Source organism: Mastomys coucha, unplaced genomic scaffold, assembly GCF_008632895.1.
Source record: "Mastomys coucha isolate ucsf_1 unplaced genomic scaffold, UCSF_Mcou_1 pScaffold22, whole genome shotgun sequence".
Classification (NCBI taxonomy): Eukaryota; Metazoa; Chordata; class Mammalia; order Rodentia; family Muridae; genus Mastomys; species Mastomys coucha.
Genome location: NW_022196905.1, coordinates 179,963,128 through 179,989,326, shown reverse-complemented (window position 1 = coordinate 179,989,326; position 26,199 = coordinate 179,963,128). Strand labels below are relative to the sequence as shown.

The window sequence follows — 26,199 nt, the reverse complement described above, 5'->3', positions numbered from 1 at the left end:
CATTATTAACAACCTTTGGGATACTGTCTTATGCCCAACGAGACATCATTGAGTCTTTAGGTCTTCCCTTCCCTCTTAGAGGAGGGCATTTCTAGCCACTAAATTTTCCATCTAATAACTAAATATAGGAACAAGATTCCACAAAGTACTTTAGCCAATGAGTGCTGTTTTCATTCTGGACTTTTTAGATAGTAAACACTCCATGGGGTCATACAGAAATACTACCATGGAAGAGTTGTTACATGAAGTCTTTTAATCCATTTGACTGCTGGTGAATTTTATTACATGCCCAAGCATCCCACTGAAAGGGATCCTATATGAGTTAGTTCTCTGTCCAACCACCAAAGAGGGCCATTCAGATGACATTCAATCCAACAAGGAGTACTTCTTACTGTCTGCTTCTGATACTCTGTCCAGCCATCAAAGAGGGCCATTCAGATGACATTCAATCCAACAAGGAGTACTTCTTACTGTCTGCTTTTGATGTTCTGTTCCCCATCCCTTCACAAGACTCATTCTTATCTTACATATTTAAATTAGCTGGTAAATGGCTTCACAACCCTGGTTAACAGACTGCACTAGACAAACAGCAAACCCTTGGTTATTGAAGATCTTCATGTGACAGCCTGGTAGAACTTTATCCACTGTTGCATTGTGCCAGCTTCATATTGGGGCTGTATTTAAGTTGGCTTTCCACAAAGATTGCACTGTCACTTAGGCACTCTGTAATAACTTCCACAGCTATGTAATACAAGTGCCCTTCCCTTCCTATATGCCTTCATGTCACTTCTACAAGTAGCATTATCTTGGTTAAGGCTGGAAACCAAACCTAAGCAGTGAATGAGGGCTATGATGCATGGAAGATCTCCCTAGTCTTATGGTTTAGTTCATAATATACTATTGAACAACAAAATGCAGGTTCCATTTAACTAGCTGCAAATCCAAGCTGTGATTAATGAGAGTAAGAGAGAGAGGAGAGTGAGAGAGAGAGAGACAAAGACAGAGAGAGACAGAGGTTGTAGGTGGCAGTACAACTGGAGAAAAGTCTATGTCCATACTGTGTTTCAACTGTTGATCACTCATTTCCCCATCTTCCCTGATACATTCAGGTGGTGGGGTTTCCAGGGCTTTACGTTTTACTCTGGGGCTCATCAACTCCTGATGGAAATAAGTGTTTTCTGGAATGAAATGAGTACCATCATCCAGAGGTGGCAGTTCTCTTAGAATCTCTATGTGCTGAGGCATTAATCCTGAAGGCAAAACTGCTGTGTCAACTCTCTGTTAGTGGTCAGGATTTATGCATACTTCACTTTTTTTTTTTTTTCAGATTAAAAGCAACACTCATGGTTTGCAATTGTCTCGAGCTTATGATGACTGTAAAGGTCTGGCCAGTGCCATAACCAGCAATATGTAACATGTGGAACCCCTTGCCCATGTAAAACCAGAAGACAACCATCAAGATAGCTGGTTTGTTCAGAGAAACTGCAAATGCCTGTTACATCCCACTGATCTACAGGATTCGGTGTACCCATTCCTGAAACTTCAGAGCATAGGCTCAGTATGCTCCCCCATGGAGTACTGCATTCTGAGTGGTGCTTGCTTGCTTGCTTCCTCAAGTTCACCAGACCATTCTGTCCCTTTAGCTCTTGTGCCAGACTTTTCACTGCTTTCCTGCACCTCTGTTCATTCTGCTCTCTGCCACCTGCTCCTCCAGATCCCACAGGACTTCTTTCCATTCCAGTAGTCTCTTTACCACTGGCAGAGTGAACGGCAAGATTGACGATATTTTCTTGCTGAGGGTAACAATCTACACTCAGAAATACTCTGGTGAATCTACCCAGGCCCAAGAGCAATATCCCTAGAACAAGATAATCCAAACACCAATTGTGAAAACTAAGTCTGAAATGTGTGCAATCAATTAGAATGCTCCTTTTTTTCCCCATTTCCTTATTTTTCTTTTCATTTTTTTTATTGGATATTTTATTTATTTACATTTCAAATGTTATTCCCTTTCCCAGTTTCCCCTCTGGAAACCCTCTATCCCATCCCCCTCACCCTGCTTCTATGAGGGTGCTACCCCACCCACGCAAACACTCATTCCCACCTTCCTGCCCTGGCATTCTCCTACATTGGGGCATCACACTCTCACAGGACCAAGGGCCTCTTCTCCCATTGATGCTCAACAAGGCCATCCTCTGCTATATATGCAGCTGGAGCCATGGTTCCCTCCATGTGTACCCTTTGGTTGGTGGTTTAGTCCCTGGGAGTTCTGGGGGGGGTCTGGTTGGTTGATATTGGTGTTCTTCCTATGGGTTGCAAACCCCTTCAGCTCTTTCAGTCCTTTCTCTAACTCCTCCACTGGGGACCCTGTGCTCAGTCCAATGGTTGGCTGCAAGCATCTGCCTCTGTATTTGTCAGACTCTGGCAGAGCAATAGGAAATAATCAAAACTCAGGGCTGAAATCAAACAAATATAAACACAAGGAACTATACAAAAAGTCAACAAAAACAGGAGCTAGTTATTTGGGAAAATCAACAAGATAGAAAAACCCTTAGCCAGACTAACCAGAGGACAGAGAGACAGTATCCAAATTAGCAAAATCAGAAATGAAAAAGGAGACATAACAAGAAAAACCAAGGAAATTGAAAAAAATCATCAGGTCCTACTACAAAAGCCTATGTACAGCAAAACTGGAAAATCTGGATGAAATGGACAATTTTCTAGACAGATACCAGGTACCAAAGTTAAGTCAGGATCAGAAAAACATCTAAACAGTACCACAGCCCTTAAAGAAACAGAAGTAGTCATTAAAACTCTCCCAACCAAAATAAAGCCCAGGACCAGATGAGCTAAGTGCAGAATTCTATCAGACCTTCAAAGAAGACCTAATACCAATACTTTTCAAACTATTCCACAAAATAGAACACTTCTTAAAGGCATGGAATTAGAAGCTAATAGACTGTGCCCTCGAAGCAATTGTCCCATGAGGATGAAGCCAGTGGTCTCATCCACAGCATGTTTGTGAATACACACAGTGTTGTGGAACCTGCAACTGTTATAGTTAACAAAGGCTGCAGGAAAAAAAATAAGGGCCAAGGTGGAAGTAGAGAACCACTTGCCTCTAACTTGGCTCCCAGGTCCTTGTGCTATACAAACCTTGAGTCAGAACAGACAGATTGGGCTAGGTGGAGCTCTATGAATCGTCCACACCATCCTTTATATAGACTTTTATATTTGAGGAGGGGGGAGTCATATGGACAGTTCAGTACTTAATTTCTCCCTTAACGGATGAATTTTCTCACTCCAAAGAGGAAGGGATGGAGGTTGGCCAAACAGATGATGAGGATTGATCCATTTGCTGTTGGAAACAAGCTGGAGAGGGGAGAGTGATAGCTAGGTCCCTTTCCTGTCACGCTGATGAAATGGCATGGTGGAAGCTAGGTGTAATGGGTTCAGGCCTGTAATCACATCACTTGGAAGGTGAAAGCAGGACCCACAAATTTAAGGCTAGCCTGGGCTATGGTTTGAAATTCTGTCTCAATAATAAACAACACACAGCCAAAGACCTAGGCCCTTATTGTCATGTCAAAGAGCAAGGCAGAAAATGTTGGGTTTTTTTTTTTTTTAAGTGAAAGGCTTTTAAAAGTGAGCTTCATTTTTTTGTCTTCATTTATTTTCCTGTGTATAAAAAAGGAAATGGTTTTGGAGTCCAGTGTTAACAATTTAGTGAAATGTATCAGTAGAAGACAGGCCATAAGCTACACGGGTGACCAATAAAAGAAAGTGCTGCTTAAAATACTGGACTGCCTAGTCCTATTGTACAACTAGGAATTGAACTGGATGATCTCTTACTGAGTTTGCACTTACATCAATGCCAGGCAGACATGAACATGTATACCAATGTGCTGGAAAAATTCAAAATCTACTTTCTACCATTACATCTGTCCATAAATAATAGGATTTGTACTACTTATCATTATATACATATACCTAAAGGCAAATTATTGTATTTGTATGCCTGTGTGTGTGTGTGTGCACGCGTGCATGTGTGTGTGTGTGTGTATTCTTTGAGAGATCCAATTCACATATCATTTTTGAAATTTGCAGCTGCTTTAAAAAGGTACATTGGCATTGGAAAGGAATGGTAAGGGTATGTTCCCTGGTGTAACTCCTAGAGAATATTTATTGGAAGAAACTTGTGAGCATTGCTATAAAGTGAAATCTTCGTTTTATCTCTGTTAAAAGCTGAAACGTTTTCTAGGTCTGTTCTCATGTAATCTATTCTCCACATGGCAGTCAGGACACTGTTTTAAAAATGAAAATGTTTCTTCTGGCTAAACAGAACTGGTGTGTGTGTCTGTGTGTACTCAAGCATGTGCATGAGATAGATAGATAGATAGATAGATAGATAGATAGATAGATAGATAGATAGATAGATAGATAGGTAGGTAGGTAGGTAGGTAGGTAGAGAGAGAGAGAGAGAGAGAATGTGTAGACAGCATGGCCATGTCCACTCAGGTCAGAAGAGGAAGACACTGGTTGTCCTGCTCTGTCATTGTCTGCTTCATTCCCTTGGAGCCAGATGTAGTGGTATCGATCAGCATGGCCCCCATAGCTTCATATATGTGAATGTCTGAAGTAGAAATTATGATGTTAAGAACAATATACTATATGCACAAGACAAGTATCATATAGTTTGGGCTGGAGAGATGGCTCACCGGTTAAGAGCACTCACTGCTCTTCGAGAGGTCCTAAGTTCAATTTCCAGCAACCACATGATGGCTCACAACTTTCTTTAATGGGGATCTGATACACTCTTCTGGTATGTCTGAAGACCGTAACAGTGCACTCACATATATGAAATAAATAAATCATAAGGAGAATGTCAGGGCCAATAGGCAGGAGGGGATGAGGTGGTGAGCGCGCGGGGGAAGGGGGGACAGGGGATTGTTTTAGTTTTAGTTTTTTTATTTTTCTTTTCTTTTTTTTGTTTTTTGGAAGGGAATCTGGGAAGGAGATATTGTAAATAAAGAAAGCATCTAATAAAAACAAACAAACAAAGAAACAAAAGTGATCCTGTTTTAAAAGAGAAAAAGGATCATATATTTTTTCTCATAGTGAAGCTAAAATAATTTCTTTAAAATCTGTGAAAATAATAAAATAGTAAGGGAACTGGCTACTAGGGAAGGCTCAGGGACCAAGGGGAAAGAAGGGAGATGGAGGAGAGGCCAAAAGAGCATAGTGGAGAGGGTAGTTATGACCAAAGCATGATACATGCATGTATGAAGATCTTAGAACGCATGATACATGCATGTATGAAGATCTTAGGGAAAATCTTCAGTATATACAAGTATGCACATTAATAGTTACAAGAAATTAAAAACCCAGATCCAACAGTGCCAGTCTCTGTTTAAAAGCTTCTAGAAGTTCACTGAGTTGCTCAGTAGTGAGATTCCTTGAAGGTTTTCAGGATCCTTGATGGTATGAACCTCAACTGTGACTCTAGTCAACACTATGGCTCTCTCTTTTTCTACCTATGGGAAACTGACTTCCTTTCCTTGTCTCTATATTCTTTCCTCTCAAGTATAGGTTTCTACAAAGAGAACTAGCATCTGGCCATTCTCAGGAACTCATCATGCATCACAAGGGACTTTTCCACTTCTTTCCAGATGCTGGGTGCTCATATACTCAGAGGCAGCAAGATTATTTTTACATATTCTTTTATAATCCCCTCTTCTTCTTTCTTTTTATGTTTAAGTTCATTGAAAGCAGGGACTGTGGTCTGTTATTTTTTTTTTAAGGTAGCCCTAATGCCATTAGTGCTAAATTCATTGTAAATGTTCAAAATATTATTGCTGAAAAGTACATATCTTTCCCACTGTAAGGGATGTAAAATAAATTATTTTATTTGCTATTCCTGTCAATAGAAAGATAAGGGATAGCTATAGATATCTTCACTGTTGTTGGGATGGTTTGAATGTTCCAGTTCATATCTCACAGCTTCATTACATTAATGGTCTCAATTAGACATCTGTGTAAGATCCCGTCAGATTGGTAAACTGTCTCTTAAGACTTACTGGCTGATAAATCAGTAACTTTATAGTTAAAACACAGACCAAATGCTAGCAAAATGCACTGGGCTTCAAAGACATGAAGAACCATTCTAGGAAATGCCATTTTCTGTCTCCTCAAGCAGAGATGTGAGGCTTGGCTGCTCTTCTTGTGGAATGGCATAGGTTATCAGATCCATTTTACAGTATACTAAATACTACAGACAGCCTCTGGTAGACACACTTTCTTTCTCTGAGACAGTGACATGAACTGCCTGAGTGGAATCTGTTGTCACATTATGAGTGACACAAAACAAAGAAGGGGTTTGCCTAACGTTCCAAGAGAATGAGGATGATGCCGTTTGTTCTTGGTTCCAGACTTGCTCAAATGATTACACTGAGTCCATTCCCTTGAATGGCAGGAGCTTTTTAAACAAGCATATGTGAAGCTGAGCTAGGGGGTTGGAATTACTGGCAACAGAGGGAATGGGAGGGGCAGTTTGCCAAAGCCATCTGCTTAATTTTACTAATAATCTAACACCTGCCAGGGAGACTCATCTAACACTCCAAATGGCTGAGAACTGTGGCAACAGCAAGGATAATTTTTCTTGAGCCCCTACCCTCATCCTTGGGGAGAGTGGCTTCCAGTTTACCTACTCAGTCTTAAAGGTACTCATTTCTCTTAGGGACATCACCCCAGCCTTGTTAAGCTCTGGTTCCTGAGTGCCTGCAGGATCTTGGAACGTTGTCTTTGAAAATTAAAGACTAAATGGCAGGCATTTGAGAAAAAAGAACCCGTTCACCTGGCAAAACTCCTCATCCATGTTTCTCCCACTCATCAGTGATGGTCTGGAGGAAGTCCAGAGTGAATGAATGTAGGTGATATAATGTAAGAGTTATCATGATTTCAATTGCTTAGTAACCAAGATCAAATATGCCCTTCACCCAGAGATTTGCTCCTAGATATTCTTGGCTGGTTTCCAAAGATTCCCCATAATCATAGTTTGCTAAAGAACCGATCACCCTGTGGAGATGGAGAAGCAAGGATAGCAGGCAGACAGAGTCTGCCAAAACAGTCAGCAGGCTTGGAAATATTCCATTTCTGAATTAGTCCTATGTAGAGAATAGGAACACCTGAGTAGCTATAATTTACCAGTTATAACTGCTTTACTCCATCCAAAGGATGACATTCTTTAATTGAATTTCAGCCTGGAAAACATTACTTCTTTAAAGAGGAGAATAATTATATAAATAGAGCTTATTAATTTTATTTCTAATATTACTATAACTGATGCATAAAATCATAAAAATGATATACATTACTTGAGCCATGCATGTGGCCTGCATATATGATTGGCCTAATGTCTACATCAGGTTAAACATACTCTATTCTCAAACATTTATTATTTCTTGACCAGCTTTCTGGAATGAATAGCTCATCATTGTTATACATAAAGAAAATTATATATTTAATACTAAGCATGAGAATAAGATGTTGAAAGCAGATAAACAATCTAATAATAAATAGGTTCTTTGTTCTGATTGATTTTAATTATATATTAAGATCCAATAAAATAAATAACTCTTGGGAGGTAAAGAATTGAATTTTCTTTCTTTTTTTGAAAAATATATCACAGAAGTAAAATTTAATTGGTTATTTTGAAGAATGCTTATAACAAGGATTGATATTGGATTTTTCTTAAGAATTGTTTTTACTGGCATCATAAAAATCTCTCAATTATGTGTTTTACCTATATATTTTATCACAAGACTGGCATAAATATTGCAGGAATATAACCAATAGTAAATATGTAATCTATTGGCAGGTATTTACACAGAGAAAACCATCCTCTATTGTGATTTTCTTTAGATTTTATATTCATGCCTGTTTTCATGACCATGGGTTAGTTTAGATCTAGCATTAACCAATGTTTTCATATTCTATAGAATGTGTGATGGTAAGTCCAGAAGATACTCATATGAATGACTTTAGAAATCAAATTAAGATGAATCTGGGCTAATATATCCTCAATGGTTTGATAATAACCATTTAATATGTGCAAGATGATATTGATGCTAGGTAACTAACATATTTTCGCATATCCCTTGACCTTTTATATGACTGTAGCTGTCTTCAGACACCAGAAGAGGATCCAAAACCACAGTGGTTGCTGGAATTTGAACCTGGTACCTTCTATACAGTGGTCAGTGACCTTAACCACTGAGCTATCACTGCAGTACGTTATATGCCATTTTTGATATGTTTATTCACATGCATGTCCACTATTAAATAGTTATCTTTTTAATTATGTCTCAAGTTGTACATGATTACTCGTAACCCCTGTTCTGACATGACTTGAATACGTGTTGTTCCAATAAAAGTTGTTCCTTTTGACTGTTGTCTCTCCAATGCAGGAATTTTCTGGTTTAACATAATGGTGGGGGTTTTTTCCTTTTGTTTTGTCATGGATTAGTTTATATCCAGTGTGTTCATAGCATTGTTCTATAGAATGCATGATGTTAAGTGTAGAAGCATCTGCGCTTTGGGATTCAATAAGTCACTGCCCAGAACATCACAGAGTGTTGCTCCAAGTGCCTTGTAGGCATACAGTGTTACTCTATGCAGAAGTTTGTAATCATCTTTAGAGTTTACTCCTTTAAGGATTGAGGTCAAGGCTTCATTGCCCTGCATGTGCATAACTTCTACCAGCCACATAAATCTAAGACACTATTCACTTTCCATTGTGTGTTCTTGGCACTTTTGTTAAAAGGCTTTAGATAAGTCTCCCGTAGCTTCACTTTGGCTGTGGGTCTCTGCATAGGTTTCCATGCTGGATGAAGCCTCTCAGGAGACAGCTATGGTAGGCTCCTGTCTGTAACTATAGCTGAGGATCATTAGTAGTGTCAAGAGTTCATTCTCTCCCATCAGATTGGTCTCAAGTTAATTGACCATTCCCTCAATCTCTTCTCCATCTTTATCCCTGTGCATCTTATAGGCAGGACAAAGTTTGGTAGAAGGTTTTGTGGGTGAGTTGATTGTTGTCCCCCCTTCTTCTATTGTAAGTCCTACCTGGCTATGAGAGGCTAGCTACTTCAGTCTCCATATTCTGAGTTGCTAACAATCTGACCTAGTGTCACCTCTATAGACTCCCAGGATCCTCCCCCATCCCAGGTCTCCATCTTGTCCCACAGATGCACCCCACTGATTTTACAAGAGAACCTAAGTGTCAATTAACCTGAACCCATGAGGGCTCATATACTAAACCACAGAGCAAGCACAGGTTGGACCTGGACCCTTACACATTTGCAGCAGATGTGCAACTTGGTCTTCATGCAGTCTTCTACCAATTAGAGTAGAGGGATACTGTCTCTAACTCTATTACATACCTTTGGATTCCCTTCTCCTAGCTGGACTGCCTTTTTCTGGCCTCAGTGGGAGAGGATGCACTTAGTCCTGGTGTGACTTGGGGTGCCAGGGCAGGTTGGTACCCATGGAGGATTTTCCTTCTCTGAGGAGGATAGAAGTGGGTAATGGGAGGGATTGTGAGGGTGAGCCTGGGAGGGGAGGATAGAAAGGGTGCTATAATCAGAAAGTACAGTGAATATATATGAATAAATAAATAAATAAATAAATAAATAAATAAATAAGTGGGGGAAACAGTTTGCAACCCCACCAGCAATGGAGGAGTATTCCTCTTTCTCTGCATCCTTGCCAGCATGTGCTACCACTTGAGTTTTTGATCTTAACCATTCTGATTAGTGTAAGGTAGAATCTCATGTCATTTTCATTTGCATTTCTCTGATGACTAAAGGATGTTAAATGTTTCTTTAAGTACTTCTTTGCTATTTGAGGTTCCTCTGTTGTGAGTTCTCTGCTTTAGCTCTGTACCCTATTTTTAAAATTGGGTTATTTGGTTTTGTGGAAGTTAACTTCTTGAGTTCTTTATATATTTTGGAATAGCAATCTACTGGATGTAGGGTTAGTGAAAATGTTTTCCCCAATCTGTAGGTTGCTGATTTGTCCTATTGACTATGTCCTTTGCTTTACAGAAGCTTTTCAGTTTCATGAGGTCCCATCATCAATTGTTAAACTTAGAACTGGAGGCATTGGTGTTCTTTATAGGAAAATTTCCCCTGTACCAATAAATTCAAGGCTCTTTCCCACTTTCTCTTCTATTAGATTCAGTATATCTGGTTTGATATTGAGGTCCTTGATCTACTTGGACTTGATCTAAGCACTCCAGACCATCTTATCATCTGCATTTTGACTAATTGAATAGATATGAAGAGAGTGGACAACCTGGCCTTATTCCTGATTTTAATGGCATTTCTTTGAGTTTCTCTCCATTTAAGTTGAATTTAAGCTAGCTGTAAATTGCCAGCATTATATTTAGAATTGTTCCTTTTATGCCTAATCTCTCCAGGACTTTTATCATGAAGGGGTATTAATCATGTTAAAGGCCTTTTCTGCATCTAATGGTAAAATCATGTTTTTTTTCCTTTTAGTTTGTTTATAGGGTGGATTATTTTTTCTGATTTTCATATATTGAATCATCCCTGAATCTCTAGGAAGAAACCTACTTGATTATGGGTTGCAAGTATTTTGTTAAGTATTTTTGCATCTAAGTTCATAAGAGAAATTGTTCTGAAATTCACTTTCTTTGCTGAGTCTTTATGTGGTTTGGGTATCTGCATAACTGTGGCCTCATAAAACTGGGCAATGTTCCTTCTGTTTTTATTTTGTGGAGTAATTTGAGGAGTATTGGCACTAATTCTTTTAAATTCTTTAATTTAATTTAAATTAAATTAGAATTCTGTACTACAACCATCTGGTTCTAGGCTTTTTTTTTTGGTTAGAGACTTTTAATAACTGAGTCTATTTCACTAGCAGTTATAAGTTTATTGAAATTGTTTATCTGATTTAAGTTTTAGAAAATTATCCATTTATTTCAGATTTTCCAACTTAGTGGAGTATAAAATTTTAAAGTATAGCCTTATCATTCTTTGAATATTAAAAATTTGTTAATTCATTTCTAAATATTAACAATATTGTTCTCTAAATGTCTTGTTTCCTCCTTGGAAGGAAAAACAATTGTTATACTATAAATCTGAATGATAATTTAAATTGTTAAGTATTATCACATATTTTATATATTGTGTGGTATTTGTTGATTAGTGTTTTCCTATTGTACATGCTATTTAAGAATTAGTTTGACACTGGAGCAAAAGTGCCATTAGGTGAAAATAAGCAGAACAATTTTTTTTAAGAATTGGACTTACTGAATTCAATTTGTGGTAGAAGAATGGTTAAAGTTTATGGTAAAAGGATCAGAATTTTGGATGTCATATGACAAAACCTTTATTAGAGTTGAAAGAAGATTTTTTTTAATTTTAGTTTTTTTACTTATTCACTGTACATCCCACTCACTACCCCCTCCCAGCCATCTCTACCAAAACCCTTCCCCCATTCCCCTCTCCCCTTGATCTCTGAGCAGGTGGGCACTGCCTGGATATCCCCCCTGTCTTAGTCAGGGTTTCTATTCCTGCACAAACATCATGACCAAGAAGCAAGTTGGGGAGGAAAGGGTTTATTTGGCTTACTTCCATATTGCTGTTTATCACCAAGGAAGTTAGGACTGGAACTCAAGCAGGTCAGCAAGCAGGAGCTGATGCAGAGGCCATGGAGGGATGTTCCTTACTGGTTTGCTTTCCCTGGCTTGCTCAGCCTGCTCTCTTATAGAGCCCAAGACCTCCAGCTCAGGGATGGCACCACCCACAAGGGGCCCTACCCCCTTGATCACTAATTGAGAAAATGCCCCACAGCTGGACCTCATGGAGGCACTTCCCCAGCTGAAGCTCCCTTCTGTGATAACTCTAGCCTGTGTCAAGTTGACACCCAAAACTAGCCAGTACACCCCCCAAACCCAGCCACTTCTAATCTTCATGCAGCTAGGTGTATCCTCTCCCACCTGGATACAGCAAAAAGGTGGATCCTATTTTCCCTCCTAGTCTGGTGGTCCAAGTCATTTTACTGATGGATTGAAACCATTGACGTAGAAAGGTATCATTGAGCAGTGTTTATTGATTTCTGTTATATGGTTGTCATGGTATGGGTTTCCCCCTCCATTTGATTTGCTGCTTAGAGATTATTTAGTCCTTGTGCTTTCCTATGTGTGTTTAATCTCTTCAGGCTGAAGTTTTTCTTCTAGTACCTTCTGTAGAGCTGGATTTGTATACAAAGAGTGTTTACATTTGGTTTCAACAGTCCTTTTATCAAGAACTGTTTTTCTCTCTCCCTCCATTGTGATCGAAAGTCTAGGCTAGCATTTGTGGTTTCTTAGAGTTTATAGAACATTGGTGCAGACCCTTCTGGCTCTAGAGTCCCCATCGAGAAATGCAATGTCAGCCTTTTTGTTACTTGTTCTTTTTCCCTGGCAGCTTTTAACATTCATTCTTTGTTTAGTACATTCAGTGTTTGTTTATTATATGTTTTATAGAATTTCTCTTAGTCTCCAATCTAATTGGTGTTCTGTATGCTTCTTGAACTTTGGTAGGGATCTCCTTTATATATATATATATATATATATATATATATATATATATATATATGTTTAATTTATGATTTTGTTGAAAATTTTTTTTTCTTTTTCTTTTATTGAAGCTTTTACTTTGAGACATCATGGAAAACTTAGAGGTACACATGGAGAAGACATGATCACAGAATGGAAACAGCACAGAAGCATCAATGCCTGCAGCTATTGCTGGAGCTGGAGTTTGATGTGATACAGGAGCTAGAGTAATGGACTTAGTATTCCTCTCCTTCCTCACCCTCATCTTCCCCAGAATCTACACCCTGGAGTTTGATGTGATACAGGAGCTAGAGTAATGGACTTAGTATTCCTCTCCTTCCTCGCCCTCATCTTCCACAGAATCTACACCAACCTCTTCATAATCCTTTTCTAGGACAGCCATGTCTTCATGGACCCCAGAGAATTCCCCCTCCTCCATGCTCTCACCCATATACCAGTGCACAAAGGCACGCTTGGCATACATCAGATCAAACTTGTGATCTAGGCAAGTTCAGGCCTCAGCAATGGCTATGGTATTGCTCAGCATGCACACAGCTCCCTGGACCTTGGCCAGATCACCACCAGGTACCGCAGTGGGAGGCTGGTAATTAATGCCAAGCTTGAAGCCAGTAGGACACCAGTCCACAAACTGGATGCTACATTTGGTCTTGATGGTGGCAATGGCAGCATTGACATCATTGGGAACCACATCATCATGGTACATCAGGCAGCAAGCCATGTATTTACCATGGTGAGGGTCTCATTTCACCATCTGGTTGGCCGGCTCAAAGCAGGCATTGATGATCTCTGCTACAGAAAACTGCTCATGGTAGGCTTTCTCAGCAGAGATGACAGGGGCATAAGTGGCCAGAGAGAAGTGAATATGAAGCTAGGGTACCAGGTTGTTCTGGAATTCTGTCAGATTAACATTCTGGGCCCCATCAAATCTGAAGGAAACAGTGATGGAAGATGACATCTGGCTAATCAGGCAGTTAAGTTTAGTGTAAGTTGGGTGCTCAATGTTGAGATTTCTACAAGAGATGTCATACATAGATGGCCTTATTGCCTACCATGAACACATAATCAAGAGTCCTTCAGGGTGGTATGGGTGGTGAAGATAGAATTGTAGGGCTCAACTACAGAAGTGGAAACCTGGGGAGCTGGGTAAATGAAGAACTCCAGCTTGGACTTCTTTTTGTAATCAACAGAGAGCCGCTCCATCAGCTAAGAGTTTTACATCTTCATCTGAAGGCTGCTAGCAGAATACTAGCTCCCAGGCAGCTAGGATGAGGGTCTTATAGCTCACACCCATGTTGGGCCCTATTTGGCCCTGGTTTGGGCCTTGAGGACAAACCGGAGCCTGGCTCGAGTTTTTAAAACTGTCTTAGTCAATTCTGTACTGGAGTGACTCAGCACCACCTGCTTAAGCCTGCCTTTGCCTAGCTACTGTTGACATAGAGTAACTTTGTTGGCTCCTTCAGTCACTCCATAGCCTTTGTCAACTTTCCGGCTCCTGCTACATCATCTCACTTCAGCAAAAAACTCCACCTCCTCTCTCAGACCTTTATAAAGAAAAAGATCAATACAATAAAACAAGTTCGTGTTTCAGACTCCTGGCTCAGGGTGGTTATTCTCTGGACAGCAGGAGATCCGAGCTTCAGCTTGGTGTTTCAGACTCCTGGCTCAAGGTGGTTAGTCTCTGGACAGCAGGAGATCCGAGCTTCAGCATTTATCATCCCACTCAGCCCCGAGAGAATTGGCTGGACCAGGTTCTCTTTCTCTCCTGGATCTGCCAACAAAGAGCCTGGCACACCCACAGTGACATACCTACTCCAACAGGGCCATACCTTGTAATAGAGCCACTCCCTGGGCAGAGCATAGAGAAATACTAGGAAAAATAAGTTCTTGAGATATTTCTTAGCCATTTTGTAATGTATTTGAGAAGTCTGTTTAGATTCAGAACTCCATTTATATTTCGGTCATTTGTTTTCATTTGTTCACCACTCTGTGGGCGTCCTCTGTGCTTGATTAAATGTTTTCTTATCTGTGCAGAATCTTTGTAGTTTTATGAGGCCCCATTTGTCAATTGTTGGTCTTAGTTCCTAATGAGCGCAGAGTCATATCCACCTATATCATATAGAGTACTGCCTATGATTTCTTCTAGCAATTTCAGCATTTGAGGCTGTATTTTCGTGGTCTTTGATCCACTTGGTGTTAATATTTGTGTAGGATAATAGACATGGGTCATGTTCTTCTACACATAGATATCTTGCCTCTCATCACCATTTGCTGGCAACACATCATTTTCTCTATTGTATGAGTTCAGCATCTTTGTCACATATCAGATGCTTGTACTTACATGCACTTATGCTTGGGCCTTCTGCTTTGTTCCATTGGTCTTAGTGTCTGTTTTGTGATGGTAACATATATGTTTTATTACTATAGCTCTGCTATATATCTTAAACTCTGGAAAGGTAATCTGTTGCAATAAATCTGCAACCCAAATATACCCCAGCAATGAAAACACAACTCAATATGAACACAAACTGTGTGCCTAGATTGGGCAGATCTACCACTACACTACCATCTTCCCCATCTATGAGACCCCTTATTACTTGCAGTTTCTCTAGGCCATGTGCTTCTGCTCCACTTTTCTTCCACCTCCTCCTCTCTCCCTTTCTTTCCCAAAACCTTCAGCTCCGTCTTCCCCTCCTTCTCTGTCCAATCACCAGCTCTAGCCTTTATTTTATCAAGTAAGCTGGGTAGAAGGTTTGCAGGAAATCACCTGAGTGCTGACTCATTCCTTGTTCACAGCCCCTCACTCGAGAATGGAATTAACATCAAATATTATTAGCCCTAGGGCTATCCGCAACAGTAATCACTCTGACATGTTTTCTTTTTGTTCAATATTGCTTTGTATATCCAAGGATTTTGCGGTTTCATGTGAATTTTAGGGTTTTCTTTCCTATTACTGTGAGCAATGTTGTAGGGATTTTTGTTGAGATCACATTGCACCAATAATTTCTTTAGGCAGAATGGCCGATTTTACAATATTAAGCTTTCCAGTACCTGAACTTTGGATGTCATTCCACCACCTTTTCCCTTAGAGATAAAGTATTCTTGAGAGCTCTTTCACCTCCCATTGTCCTGCTAATTAAGGCCAAAGTCTACCACTGTCTGTATAGTCTTCTGAGCTCGGCACAAGATGGAGGACTCCTTCATTGGCAGGGCTTCTCCTTTTCTGACTTTGTCTGAGGAGTTCAGAGATCCCCACAGACCTCTACCTGCAGAATGTCACATAGACTTGGTTAAGATTACATGTTCAACTTCCTTTCTCCCAATAAGAACCAGTTCTACTAGCCTCAGAAATTCCTAAAATGTTTCCCCATACTAATGAGGCATTTGGGTAACATAAGCCTTCAGCCAATGACCTTTCCCCATCCTAGATATTCTGTCCTCTGTTCCCCAAATTATATAAGCTTTGAGTCACCACATGTAAAGTTGATCTGCCTCCTACAGTTGGTTCTGCACATACTCAGTACTCACAGGGCTTCTGAAACCTAAACCCCACACCCCATCCTTCCCATTCCCCAGGATAGCCAGGGTTACATAGTGAGATCTTATTTCAAAATAATGGTTTATTTCATTTTAATGTTGGTCTTGTATACACATTAAATTATGTCACTCTGAATTAAAGGGATAAATCTTCATTTCTTTATCATGGCTATTTAAATTTTTGAGGTCTTATTAGCATCATCATTTACAATTTTATGGAAACTGATTTTTATCACCTGTTGCTATTAAACACTTGCTGCTTTTGTTTTTCTTTTGATCATATTATTCATTTTCTTATATATTTTCTGTCTTTTCTTTTGATGTCTTTGGGTGGTCTGTATCATCTAAGACAATATAATTAACGGATGCTTGTTACTGAATTTAACTAGGTACCAAAAATTCCATGTGTGTCATTCCTGGAGTATTGTAGATCATAACAAATAACAAACTAATTTTTACTTAACACTTATTTTTAAAATGAAATTGTGAAATGATCTTGTACTGATTTGAAACTATTCTCTAAGTTATATCACATATCTTGTGCTTTGTGATACTTTTTAGGCAGTTTTTTCGACAGTTTAGAACTGAATGTTCTGTTTAAAAACATTTTTATAGAAATGTAATATGGTAACTATTTTATTTTTGCTTAGTTTGTCAACATTTGATAGAGGTGTTAAAATCTACTGCTGAAATTTTATCTTTTAGTAATTTCTTCTTTTATTTGTAACAGTTGTTCGTTATTTGCCAAGTAAAAGATCATCATATATGAAGTATCAGATATAAAGCTATTTGTATTTTACTGTTTTTATGTTTGGTAAAAATTGCTTATCATTTAACTTTATATATCTATTTTTTTATTTTCTTTGTATCTTGAGAGCAAAATTTATCTTCTGCAACTCTCTAAATGGATAATTGATCTAGTGTTCTGCACATAATTGAAATATGCAAGTTGATGTTTTAACATGTGTTACTCGTAGTTAATGTCCAGCTCCTTAACATGTGTTACTCGTAGTTAATGTCCAGCTCCTTAACATGTGTTACTCATAGTTAGTGTCCAGCTCCTTAACATGTGTTACTCGTAGTTAATGTCCAGCTCCTTAACATGTGTTACTCGTAGTTAATGTCCAGCTCCTTAACGTGTGTTACTTGTAGTTAATGTCCAGCTCCTTAACATGTGTTACTCATAGTTAGTGTCCAGCTCCTTGCGCCCTTTGTCTCCAGACTCTATCATCCCTTCTCACAAAATCACTCATTTACTGGAACTCTATTGTCTTAGTGTTTTATATGCTGTGATAAAACACTGAGGCCAAAAGCAACATGGAAAGAAAATAGTTTATTTTACCTGGAAGCTTGTAAGTCCAACACTGAAGAATTCTAGGGAAAAAATTAAAGCAAAGACCATGTAGGAGTGGTGCTCACTGGCTTACTCATAGGGCTTACTCAACCATTTTTCTAATAGCACACAGGACTACCAGTCCAGGGTGGGACCACATCAACCATTGATCAGGAAAATTGATCAGGAAAATGCCCTTAAAGATTTGCCTACAGGCTAATCCTATGGAGGCATTTTGTCAATTAGGATGCTATTTTTTAATATTATCCTTACTTGCATCATGTTGACATAAAAACTAGCATATATATATATGCCACGCCCACTCATCTACTCGAGTCAAATCCAAAATATCAGGGGTAAAAACCTGATTAGGATTAGAGGCATTAAGGATCCAAAAGGAATTCTGTGCCTCCTGGATATTCAGACAGTCGCTGGTATCTCCTAACTCAGGCGTGTTCCAGATCAGTCTTTCCAATCATCAACAAGCCCTCTTATTTAAGCATAAAAGTACCCCAAGAAATGATTCCTTAATGGTTAACTTAATATTAGGCATTGTCGTCTACGGCCATACCACCCTGAATGCGCCTGATCTCATCTGATCTCGGAAGCTAAGCAGGGTCGGGCCTGGTTAGTACTTGGATGAGAATACCTGTGCCTGGGAATACCGGGTGCTGTAGGCTTAAGAAAAAAAAAAAAATTAGGCATTGTCTCCTGACCAGCACAATGTTCCAAAATATCCTAATTCAATTCCTAGCCGTCCTTAGCTTGGAATTTCTCTCAAGGAATCTGCCTTATCAGATAGAATGTCCTCAGAGTTAGCGACAGAAGTCAGGCACCATTGCTTACTTAGTTAACATAGTTAGAATTCTCAGGGCAGTCCCACAGAAGAAAGAACTGTTTTACATACTAGAGAATTATTGAAGGGCTTCCCTCACTCAAGGACATTAGCTAGAACTGTTAGGTCGGAACTTCCCAGTTCTTGCCTCCAGCAAGACCCAGAGAATTAGCATAGGAATACCAAAATAGCTCCAGCAGGGAGGGCTCCACTGCTCTTCTGCCTGCTTCACACCTGGCTACCTGATCCTACCTACCTTGATGTGGCGGTCATTTGCCTACTTGACCTCAGTCTTGCGCCCCTTACTGTAACCCTCACCCACCTATGTGACTCTTGTCATCTGCCCTGCTTGCTGTATGCTATTTAAGCCTGAATTTCACCTTGTAGAAATACATTCAGATTCACCACACCCTTGTGTTGAGTCTGTCTGTCATCCGCCGACTTATTGCCCACCTGACCAGAATTCTCATCCCGTGGAAATTGGGGTCCCCGTAAGGAACCCGGTCTGTGGTATATATACATATGTATATATGTATGCATATATATAATATTCTCTTTGGGTTTTGCAAATTCTTTTGAAAATTTCCCATATCTCGTGTAGTAATGATTTATCCCTTCACACTGTTTGGTAACATTTTGATGGATAAATGAATAAATAAAAAATTGCTTATTCATCTGTTTTCTCATGGAGAGTTTGTGTTGCTCATAGTTTTTGTCTATTACAGATAAAGCTCGTAGCAACGTATGTTTTCTATACCTGTATGTTTTCATTTTATCTTGGGAAAATACCTAGGAATATATCTGGAGTATATGGTAGACTTAGGTTAAACTTAACTGGGGAAATGTATTCAAAAGTGATCAAACCATTTTATATGTACCCAAGATATAAACACCAATTCCTCACTTAATATTCTCACCAATACTTGTGTAGTTAATCTTGGGAATTTTAGTCATTCTCTATTTAAATATTTTTAATTTTCATTTTATATGTATGGGTATTTTGCCTGCATGTATTACTGTGGTATGCTTATAAGCCTAATTCCTGTAGAAGCAAAAGGACATGGAATTTCATGGAACTGGAGTTATGGAGGGTTGTGTGCTGCTATGTGGGTGCTGGCATTCAAACCCATGCCATCTGGAAGAGCAGCAAGTGCTCTTAACCTCTGAGATATTTCTCTAGCCCTTCTTCTTTCTTCTTGTTCTTATCCTTCTTGTTCTTGTTCTCATTCTTCTTGTCCTTCTTTGTTCTTCTTGTCCTTGTTCTTGTTTTGTTCTTATTCTCCTTTTCTTCCTCCTCCTTCTCCTCCTCCTCTCCCTCCTCTTCCTCCTTCTCTTCCTCCTCCTCCTTCTTTTTCTTGTCTCCATCCACCTTCTCCTCTTCCTCCTTCTTCTGGTTGATATTTAGAAATTACCTAGATTGCAACATACTCACATCATTTTCTCCCTCCTTCTCTCCTTCCACCTCCTCCCATGACCCTCACCCTACCTCTCAAACTCCTGATCTTCTATAGTTAATGTTACACACACACACACACACACACACACACACACACACACACACACACACATATACACACATTAATTTCAAAGCACAACAGGTATTTATTTGACACTTGAAATCAGATCAGAGAAAGTATAGCTCCAGACACAAAAGCATAACACTGTAATAAACAATTTTTAAAAACTAGAAAGCTAAATCTGTTAAGGAAGTCTTAAATCACCTCACATAGACAAGAAGACTGGAAGGTAATCTAAAATGAAAACAAATCTATTCTCTGTCATTGAGAATAGGGAAGAATTCCTTAGAGAAACATTTTATATAAACATTACAGTACTCATTTTGTTACTACATTTTTTTTTAAGTTTTTAATCTTTCCTCACAGTCCCATCACTATCGCCCTTCTGTTCTGCCCTCCAACAGTTCCCCATCCCATTCTATCTTCCCTGTCTCCAAGAGGATGTCCCCCAAGACCCTGCCAGACTTCCATACTCCCTAAGTCCCTAAGTCTCTCAAGGGCTAAGTGTGTATTCTCTAGCTGAGTCCAGCCCAGGCAGTCCTCCTCTGTAGATGTGTTGGGGGCCGCAGACTACCCAGTGTTTGCTGCCTAAATTGGTGGCTCAGTGTCTGAGAGATTTTCGGGGTCCAGGTTTATTGAGACAGCTGGTCTTTCCATGGAGTCATCCTCCTCCTCAAGCTCTTCCAGCATTTCCCCAATTCACCCATACGGGTCCCTGGAGAGGTGGTAACCCTCTAAAATGGACCAGAAACTTAAGAGGCGAATGTCAAGACTCAACGAGAGGGACCTTGGATGAAATGCCCAACAATGGGGAGAGGAAAGTTGTAGAGTCCACTTCCAGTAGAAAGCAAGGGCAGGGGGGTATTGGCTAGAAGGATGGGTTTACCATCCCATAGTCGGGAACTCTGATGGGGGCGGGGGTTGTTCCTGTCTGGGAGAACTGTAGGAACAAAAATGGAGAGAGAGACTGGGGGAAAGGAGGTCCAGTGATCGGCCCAAAATTGGGATCCAACTCCGGGGGAGGCTCCAGGGCCTGACATTATTATTGATGCTGTCGTGTGCTTTCAGACAGGAGCCTAGCATGTCTTCCCTCAGAGAGGCTCAACAAGCAGCTGACTGACACGTAGGCATATACTTGCACCCAACCAGTGGTCTGTTACTACACTCTTGATGTAGTAGTTTATAAAAATGCAGCTACCCCCTTTACCTCCTTCAATTTGAATGTCGATATAATAGATTGTCATAGTCAATACAGGTCTGATTGTTGACTGCACCTTATGTAAGCTTCTAGTGTTCTATTTCGGCACCCTTTTTGGTACCCAGTGTAACAGTATTTAAAAAAAAAATATTTGTTTTGTAAATTTTGTAGTATATTCCCTTTGGTGCAATATAATTTATTCATAGGATCTGTGATGATTTTCTTATAAAATATTGTTACTTATTTAAAATGGAACTCAAGGAGTTATTTATTGAGAGTATGTGTTCTGACTCAGTGTTTCTTCATGATTGCTACCCAATTTGACACTATCCTCCTCATACTTTTAATTATTGAGCATCTACTCTAGACCTGGTTTCTACATGGGCTTTCTTCCATCACACTGCTGACAGTATTACTACACATATATTCACATAGTTATACCTTTTTGCTAAGAGTTGTGATAAAAACAGGGTCAAAAGTTGGGCCACTGCTGGTACTTCCCCATGACAATGTGGGGAGCCTCAGCTGCCACCCTATATACATATATTTTGAACACCTGGTCTCCGGTCAGAGCAGAGAGCATTGATAATCAAGCCCTTAGTTGGAGAAGCTGAGTGCCTCCAGTTTGTGACACAAGCTGGTATGAATTTCCCGCAGCCTATTATGCTTTGCCATGAAGCTGATGCTGATTGGGACCAGGAAAAGTATTTAACCTGTGAAGGCTGGAGGCTACTAGATTCTACTAGAGAGGGAATTATTATGAGCCTGGAGGTGGTGGCGCACATCTGTAGTTCCAGCTACTCGGGAGGCTGAGAGAGAGGTTATAGAGATTATTGAGATTATTGAGATTAGTAAGAAGAAGTAAAAATAAAGGTTCCTGAATAAAACCTGCTTGGAGAAGGGCTCATGTTTGCCTCCTTATTTCCGCTGGACAGAAAGGCGGCTTACAACAGAAGAAGCTATAAACGAAATGGGACATTCCTACTCTAGTCTTAGTGCTAAACTATTGCTAAATTCAACCTCATGCAGATAGAATACAGTGGATGAGAGGTTCCTTTGGATTTGATATTTGAATATAATTAATGTAAAATCAGAAAACTAGAAGACTCATCTGCAGCCATTGTTCTTTAATAACCATATCAGTCTAACATGTTAATTTCTGAAGACAGCTCAGCCCTTTATATGTCTTTCAATAAAGAAGTGGCATATTTGGAAATATATAGAAATATACATTTTCATTTGGTATAAAATCTGGGTCCACACTGACTCCAAATGGTGCCCCTAGGCTTCTAGCATTATAGTCACATATTGGAATTCAAAGGAATGAGACAGGTCACTGCATTAACATTATTTCTTAGTTCTTTTACTGGACTTGGCAGGCATAATGGTGATACATTTTGGAAGTGGGTTTAAAGAGGGTCGGTGTTTGTATTTGTAAGCAAATAAGTAGCTTGTTTCCTTGAGCTGGATTTGAATTTAAGTGCCTTAGAATTCCATGCAATGATTATTTAATACCCAATATGATTAGAATCCAAAGATTTGTAGCTTGCCTCCTTGTTTTTACTCTTAAAATCCCAGAAGAATCTAGGGAAATGATAAGTTATCAATGTGGTATTACTGTCTCAACCAAGTCAATGAACAGCAGTTTCTATACCGGATGGAATCAACTGGGGCCTTTGGTAAATCAGGTGGCATACACTGAGGCAGAAGCCGTTCCTAATTAATAGTGTGGGTGGTGACAGGCTTTTTCCTTGTCACTGAGGATTTGGAACGCCTGATGTTGATGTGAAGGAAGGCATGCTGCTTTGAGGATGGACCAGGAGAGAGAAATAAAATATTTCCAGGGCTTATTGTATTTGTGTTACCACTGAGAGATATCACCAGACTATTGGAGTTGTGTGCTTTGAAGAGATAGTATTTATTTATTTTTTTTTACTATTTCAAATTTGATTAATCTGTATTGAGAGTATACCAATTCCTCCAAGAGACCTACAAACTATACTTTGATAGTCTTAAGAAATTTCATGAATTCATATATTGTTTGTGTTTACATATGTATCTGAACATGAAACTACCAAAGTTAAAAAGAAAATAATTTTGAAAGTTGGCTGACTGGCATCACAACCCATGAACTTTTAAACATATCTCTTTATGATTGCCTTCAAACATGTGATGTTATCCTTTTACACCATTGGAATGTAGGGAGGACCAAGAAAAATTTTAATTTGGAGAAATTACAAGTGTGGCCATCATATAGAAAGGAAGTTGTTTAAATATCTTATATTTCCTCCAAGTGAGGTACTCGGTCTTTCCATTTTACCTTTTAGCATAGTGCAAATATGAATTATATTTGTAAGTTTAGATTTAAGCAGCACAGGCACACACACATATATATATATCTTACTTTTTGTACAGTGGTATTGTATGATAAGAGTAGATTTCCATGAGTACTTATCATTAACATTAAGGAAATGTAAAATATAGAAACATCTCACCATTTCTTCACCTAGGAGAAGAGCTTGGCAACAACTCGCACCACCCAAAACTTGTGAACACAATCATGGTATCTTGAGTTCTTTAGAGAGCTGGCACATTCTCACTGAAATATTGCTCTTGATATTACCAGAAGGTGAAAACTTTAAGCATTAGTTGACTTGTCTTTATTTATCCTAGTTTTGATTTGAGAAATGGAGTCAGACCAAAGTTCTTTTAAAAATCTTATACATCTCTAAGCGGAACTGACTAGAAAATCATTGTTTGAAGTTTAAAATTAAAGGCAAACAAAAAAAAAATGTAAGTTTTTTTGGTTTGGTTTGTTGTTTTGTTTTGTTTTTATTTTCACAATCTGTCTGTTTCAGGTAGTATCCATTACTTTAGTTTATTTCAAAGACAAGATCATCATAATCAAAATTAGATACTATCTTAATGAATGCACAGAGTAATATACAAGACTTTACATTTGTGTTGTGTTTGCATAGAACAACTCTCCCTTTATCACATTATAATGGAAAGTTTAATGTCATGAAGATGGAGAGAATCTTTCTGGAAAGTATTATTTAAAATTATTTTGATATGTATTTCTAGCTAAGCACTGTATGAAAATTTATTCTCAGTTGACTTTACGTTTGATCTAGTCCAGGATTCCAGCCTATTGGATCATGTCCACTGGATAGCATCATTCACATTTAGAAAGAGTCATTCCTGCTCTGTTAAATTTTTCTAAACTCTACCTCATTAGACACATCCAGAGGTGTGTTTTCAGGGTACCTTAAATCCAGGCAAGTTGACAATGAATGTTAGTTATCACAACTTATCAACCAGAGACATAAAACCCAAACATACAACTGTTTATCAAAACATCCCACTCCTATTCCTAAGGACTCATTGTATGCCTAAATGATGCCATGTTTCCTGCCATGATGATAATGGACTCAACCTCAGAAAATGTACACCATTCCCAATTAAATGTCCTCCATAAGAGTTGCCTTGGTCATGGTGTCTCTTCACAGCAATGGAAACCTTAACTAGGATATTAGTCAAGTTAACAATGCCTATTATTAATCACAACCACTTAGTTCCACAACATTTTTTTTAAGGAAAACCTCTAAACAATTACGCATTTACTTCACACCTTGTCCTTTCTCTCAGACCCTCTGTTAAATAGTAGTCTAATGATGAAAGTAGTAGTTAGGCTTATTTTTCAATTTGGCATAGCCTGGACTCATTTAGGATGAGAGTCTTAGAATCATCTCTATCGGGAGTGTCCTACAGGCATGTTTGTGGCCTATTGTCAATTGTGTTAATTGGAGTGGATAAACTTGCTGACTGAGGGTGGCACCATTCACTGAAAGCTATGTAAATAGCTTTACATTAGCATTCATGCATTTATTTCACTCTGCTTTTGTCTGTGGATATGTGGTGACCAGCTCTGTCAAGCTCCTGCAAGATTATGAGGTAAAACAAATGCGCTCTCCCTTTAAGTTTTCTTGTCAGGATATTTTATCAACCAACAAAAATGAAACTAGAATAACAGATTTGAAATATGTGGCTTTTTCTGTGACTTCTTTCACTTAGCTGTGCATTCAAGGTTCATTTATGCTATAAATTGTACAGTAATTCACCCCAATATCATGGCTTAGTAGTCTTACAGTTGTCCCAAATGGATGGATATTTGGGTTTTTCTATGTAGCTGGCATTTGTGAATGCTGCACTTTGGTTGTGTGTGTGTGTGTGTGTGTGTGTGTGTGTGTGTGTGTGTGTGTGTATTTGGTTGCTAGGCCATTGGGTAAGTACATGTGCATCCTGTTGAGGACTCACTGAATTACTTCTAAAGTAGACCAATTTGGCATTCCCACTAACAGTATATGAAGGATCTGATTTCCCTACGTCTTCCTAAATAGTTAATTAATTTGTGTATTTTGGAGGTGCAAAGTGGCATCTATTGTAATTTAGATTAAAAGTTCCTTAATAAACAATAATATTACCATGATTTTTACATTGTACAATAATATTTAATAAAGTCGATTGCTCATTTTGTTTCCCAGGTCTTTGTAACAAAGCAACTAACAACTTGGATGGCTACAAGTAATAGAAATAGATGGCTACAAGTAATACAACTATTAAAATAGCTTTACTATTCTAGAAATGACACGTTAGAAGTCAAGCTCTCTGGAGAGCCATGCTTCATATGAGGTCTTTACATGAATCTTGTCTGATCAACTGGCTTTGGGTGATTTGCTGAAATTCCTTGGATTGTAGACACTTCTTCACAAGCAGCTGCTTCCTGAAAGTAACCCCCATGCCTGTCCTCACATCAATGTCTTCTTTTTTTTTTAATTTAAAGATTTATTTATTATATTTATATGAGTACATTGTAGCTGCTTTTAGACATACTAGAAGAAGGGATCAGATCCTCCTACAGATGGTTATGAGCCACCATATGGTTGCTGGGAATTGAACTCAGGACCTTTGGAAGGGCAGGCAGTGCTCTTAAACACTGAGTCATCTCTCCAGCCTCCAATGTCTTCTTATAAACTATATTAAGCTAGAAGCCCAGCATCTCTTACCTGACTTTCATTCTGTCAACTGTTTTCAAATAAAATCACACCCTGAAGTACTGAGATTAGAATTTCACATCATCTT

The 26,199-nt window shown here is 38.9% G+C and overlaps 3 pseudogenes; 1 reads left to right on the top strand and 2 right to left on the bottom strand.

Moving 5' to 3' along the window:
* Positions 1 to 281: 281 nt before the first annotated feature.
* Positions 282 to 6,162, bottom strand: LOC116104774 (annotated as a pseudogene).
* A 6,779-nt stretch (positions 6,163 to 12,941) lies between these two features.
* On the bottom strand, positions 12,942 to 13,846 carry LOC116069175 (annotated as a pseudogene).
* A 4,218-nt stretch (positions 13,847 to 18,064) lies between these two features.
* Positions 18,065 to 18,187, top strand: LOC116071592 (annotated as a pseudogene).
* The last annotated feature ends 8,012 nt before the right edge of the window (positions 18,188 to 26,199 follow it).